Source organism: Oryx dammah, unplaced genomic scaffold (genome assembly GCF_014754425.2).
Source record: "Oryx dammah isolate SB20612 unplaced genomic scaffold, SCBI_Odam_1.1 HiC_scaffold_19, whole genome shotgun sequence".
Taxonomy (NCBI): Eukaryota; Metazoa; Chordata; class Mammalia; order Artiodactyla; family Bovidae; genus Oryx; species Oryx dammah.
The window spans coordinates 67952393-67957854 of NW_024070203.1; the positions used below are offsets into that span (position 1 = coordinate 67952393).

The window sequence follows — 5462 nt, forward strand, 5'->3', positions numbered from 1 at the left end:
GATCTAATACCAGACATTCCAATTAGTTACCCAGTCATCATAGTTAGTGTGCTTTTTGTTTTTTTTTTTTTTAATTTTTGTAGGCTCTTAATTCCTCAACCAGGGACTGAAGCTGGCTCTGGCAGTCAAAGTGCAGAGTCTTGACCACTGGACCGCTCAGGCACTCCCCATAGCTACTTTTTAAAAGGTATGGGGGGAAAGCTACTTTTTTTTTTTTTTACTTTTATTTGCATTTATTTTTTGCAGCATTTATTCCCAAGCCATAATTTTTTGTTTCTTCAGTTTCTTATGGGATTTCTTTTTCTTCTGTGCAGCCTCCTCTTCTGGTTTAGGAACAATCTGTTCTTTTTCAGTAATGATCATCTCAGTGTGGCAAGGAGAGCTCACGTACGGGTTGATCCTATCATGAGCTCTGTAAGTGCTGCACCGCATCTTGGGTGCTTTGTTCACCTGGATGTTCTCAATAACCAGAGAATCTACACCTAAGCCCTTAAGTTCAGCATTATTTTCTGAATTTTTGAACACGTGCAGTAAAAATCCAGTACTCATTTTGGGCCGCCCGCCCTGCGTCCAGCCCCACTGCTTGGCTTGTGCACACCTGCCACCTCCACCACTGTAATGATGGAATGTCACACACTGCTTCTTTAAAGTGACCTCCTTCAGATACTTGGTGGCTTTTCAGATATGCATACCCTTAATGGCCTGAGTTTCATGCAGTTTCACATGTTCTTAAAGTGAACATGAAGATTTGAACCTCTGGATTTGCATGATTTTGCAGTGTTTCCTGGGTCAAGTGAATAGCATACCATTTTTAGAGGTCACCTCAAGCCACTTATCAGACAAAAAAGGAAAAGCTACTTTTTAAAAAAACTTTTAATTTTATTTTGGAGTATAGCTGTTTAACATTGTTGTGATAGTTTCAGGTGGACAGCAAAGGGACTCAGCCATACATATACATGTACCATTCTCCCCCAAATTCCCCTCCCATCAAGGTTTCCACATAACCTAGAGCAGGGTTCCCTGTGCTATACAGTAGGTATTAGTTGGTTATCCATTTTAAATATAGCACTATATACATGTCCACCCCAAACTCCTAAAAAGGGAGAGTTTTGATCTGAATACCTAGAGTGCTTCATGCCTTGCAACAGTGCCACTGACATTATTCTTTGTTCTGTGTGACGTTGTTTGTCTTTGTTTTTGTGACCTAGCACATCCACAGAGCACTCTGTTATTGACTACAGACAAAACTCTTCTCAAATAATAAACATTATCATAATTGTAAATTATTTTGTGGAAATAACAGGTTTATGTTCAGATGCATAGACTGCCTCCATAAACCTCTTCCTCCCCAAAAATGTGTGTAATTTTGTTTTCACATGGTCATAAGAAACAGTAAACTTCTTGTTTATTTTTCGTAGCAACATTCATGGACCTTACATTTTGGCTATATTTATTAAATTACCTAGAAACTTCCTAAAAATCAAAAGTTCAATTAAAAATTCAAGAAGGTATACAAATGATTTTTATAATTATCAAGGGCTGATTTTAAAAACAGTACAAAACAATTGGAGTAGCTAGCCCTTACTAAACACTTCTTTTTACGCATCTGTGACAAATAATAATTAGGCCTCCACAAACATTCCCTTTATATTGGTCATTTTCATCAGCATATTATAATGTCTACATCCTTTAAAAAACATCCTTTGTGCCTTTTCCCTCAAGATATTGATACTGTCTTTTCCTTTACTTCCCTATAAACACCTTTAAAAAAAATTTTATTGGAGTATAGTTGACTTACAATATTGTGTTAGTTTCAGATGTATAGAAAAGTGAATCAGCTATACATATACATAGATCCACTCTTTTTCTGATTCTTTTCCCATATAGGTCATTACAGAGTATTGAGTAGAGTTCCTTGTGCTGTTATTAGTTATCTATTTTATAGATAGATAGATAATAGTATCTATCGCTATTAGTTATCTAGTTTATACATGAAAGTGAAAGTGAAAGTGAAGTCGCTCAGTCGTGTCCGACTCTTTGCGACCCCATGGACTAGTAGCCTACCAGGCTCCTCCCTCCATGGGATTCTCCAGGCAAGAGTACTGGGGTGGAGTGCCAACATAGTAGTGTGTATATGTCAATCCCAATTTATCCCTGAAAAACATCTATATTCTCACCATTCTCACTTGCTCTCCTCATATTCCTATTTTTAAACCTGTGTTTAACCCCTCTAGTCAGGCTTTTGGGCTTCCCGGGTGATGCTAGTGTTAAAGAACACCCCCCCCCCGCCCCCGCCAATGCAGGAAAGATAAGAAATGTGGGTTTGATCCCTGGGTGGGGAAGATTCTCTGGAGGAGGACATGGCAACCCACTCCAGTATTCTTGCCTGGAGAATCCTATGGACAGAGGAACCTGGCAGGCTGCAGTTCATAGGGTCGCAAAGAGTGGGACATGGCTGAAGAAAGTTAGCACGCACAAAGTCAGGCTTTCATTCTTCCACTCCACTGAAATATACACTCTTTAAGGTCACTGTTCTTGCTGAATCCAGTGGTTTATCTTCAGTCTTCATATTATTGTACCTGTCTTAGAGCAGCATTTGACAGTAATTGATCAAGGCTACCTTTTGAAAATTTTCTTCTTTTGGCTTCAGAGACGTCATACATCTGTTTTCCCTTCTATGAAATTGTGGGGTTTTTTTTCCCCCTAGTTTTTCTTACTCTTCCTGGCCTCTAAATTTTTTAAGAGTCCTAAAGTTGACCTTCACTCAGATTTTAAGGTTTCTTTGCTATTGTTTACATAGAGTTAAGTGCTCTATGGGTATAGAGATCCTGATTCTTGGAGGGAGAACTTTTCAACCAGGGGACATATCAAGAGTCCAGTTGAACAACTATGGCTGCTGTTTGGGCACTTCCAGCTCTTAGAGTCCAGGGATCAGTCAGCAAGATAAGGAGTCACCATTCTTTTGCAAGGGTAGGACTGGTTAGAATATGCGAGGAGCTCAGGTAATCCACTTGGGCAGACCCTCGGTACTCCTTTGACCAATCCTTTTTTTTTCTAAGATTTTTTTTTTTTTGATGTGGATCATTTTTTAAGTATTTATTGAATTTGTTACAATATTGCTTCTGTTTTAGTTTTTTGGCTGCAAGGCATGTGGGATCTTAACTCCCCAACCAGGGATAGAACCTGCACCCCCTTCATTGAACGGCAAAGTGCTAACACTGGACAGCCAGAAGAGTCCCCTCTCTTGAGTAATTCTGATGGTAAATTGAATTTGTTATTGTTGTTGAGTCATTAAGTCGTGTCCAACTCTGTGACCTCATGAATTGCAGCACGCCAGGCTTCCCTGTCCTTCACTATCTCCCTCTGTTTGCTGAAACTCATGTCCATTGAGTCAGTGTTGCCACCCAACCATCTCATCATCTGTCACCCCCTTCTCCTCTTGCCCTGTTTTTCCCAGGTGTAGTAACTCTGACCAGAGAGAGATATGGTAAGCAGTGCACAGATACCAGAAAAGAAAGGGTCTAGGTCATGTCAGGTAAACCATCAAGACCAGCAGAGCTGCTAGCTGAGGGTGAGGGGATCTGGAACGTATAGGAGAGGAGGGATACAGCCAGTGTTAGCTGTGGCCCCGTGATCAGCTACAGCAGTGAGACCTGTTGCTTGTCTCACTAACCTCCCCTTTCTGAATTTCCCTCAGGAAGAAAAATTCATAAGGAGCTGCTTTGGAAGCTATGCAAAGAGTAAGAAAGGCAGGGGATGGGTTATGGTGACTCTGACTTATTTCCCCAGCTTCTGAGAATGCTGCTGGAAGATGATCCTCAACTGTCAGCCTTCTATAGGAATTTCTTCAGAAGAAAATTGCCTTGCCCAAGGTCATGACTCCTTTCCAGGATAGCTGCTACCCTGTGATCCATCACAGTGGGAATATAAAGGTCTGAACCCATGTTCCAACTCAGGACAGTTCTGAAGGGCTGTCCCAGCTGCACAGCTACATGTGGGGTCAGCTGAGGCTTCACTGGGACTGCATTGCAGCTCAGCTTCTACCTCTGCCTGATCCTACTTCATTCTCTTCTCTGCCATGAGTATTGATCCCGAACACACTCCTCAGTAAGCTTCCCACACACTAATCTCCTTCTCAAACTCTGCTTCGGAGGAAATCCAATTGGAGGCACTAGAATATTGTCTCCAGTATCCTGAACTCACTACATGCTTGTAACCAGGCATATAACTAATTACAGTTCCTCAACATGCCGAAAGGATCTGTACCTGTCCTCCCTGCCTCAAAAGTACTCAGGCCATTTTGGTCAGGCCCACTCACATTCATGGTCCAAGACTAAGCTCAAGACAGTTTCACCACCTTCTTGAAGCCTCCTCTAACCCCACTGCCATTCCCAACATGTGTTCCTCCAGAAGCCTGTGCCTCCTTTGATCACATATTTCACTGTACCAATCTGGAATTACAGATTTACTTGTCTGTACAAGACTGAGACTTTCTTAAAGTCAACATTTGTCTGGTCTTTCATTTTTGTATTCTAATGCTAATACAGGGCATCTGATAATGATGGGCCTTCAATAAATGTTTTTTAAATGACTGAATGGAATAGAGACTTTTCTCTATGTCACAGGCAAATGTTTATGCAATATAGATTTGAAAATATAGATTTTGGAGCCAGCCTGTCTTGTAATGGAGACCTAGCTCTATATTTAATTAGAGTTCTGTTGAAATAACCTTGGGCAAATTGCTTAACCACTCCAAGCCTCATTTCCCTTAGGCATAAAATGGAAATTATAATAACACCAATTTTATAAGGCTGTTATAAGAATTAAAACAATAATCATAATGGGTATGATATTATGAAATACCATTTTCATTTGTTGCAGCCTACCATACTGTAGACAGAGTGTCAAGGCTTTTTTTTTCTTTAAATCGGGGTATAGTTGCTTTACAAAGTTGTATTAGTTGTGTTGTGTACAGCGTTGTGTACAGCAAAATGAATCCACCATATATATATATATATATCCCCTCCTCTTGGACCTCCCTCCCAACCCCACCCCTCTATGTTATCACAGAGCACCGAGCTGATCTCCATACACTACGCAGTAGCTTCCCACTTGTTATCTACTTTACATGTGGCAGTACACATATGTCAATCCCAGTCTCCCAATTCATTTCACCTCCCTTGCAACCCCACCCCTTGTTCACACATACATTCTCTACATCTGTGTCTCTATTTTTTCCCTGCAAATAGGTTGATTTGTACCATTTTCCTAAATTCCACATATAGGTGTTAATATACGATATCTGCTTTTCTCTTTCTGACTTACTTCAGTCTGTATGACAGATTCATTTCACCTGTAATTCTCATTCAGTCTTCCAGACAAATCTACAGTTAATGGCAACACCATTAAGATTAAAAAGAAGAAGAAGAAGAAGAAGAACAGCAAACTTAGACTCACAGATG

General features: G+C 40.5%; 1 pseudogene; it reads right to left on the bottom strand.

The window, feature by feature from the left end:
• Nucleotides 1–249: 249 nt before the first annotated feature.
• LOC120879082 lies at nucleotides 250–809 on the bottom strand (annotated as a pseudogene).
• Nucleotides 810–5462: the final 4653 nt, after the last annotated feature.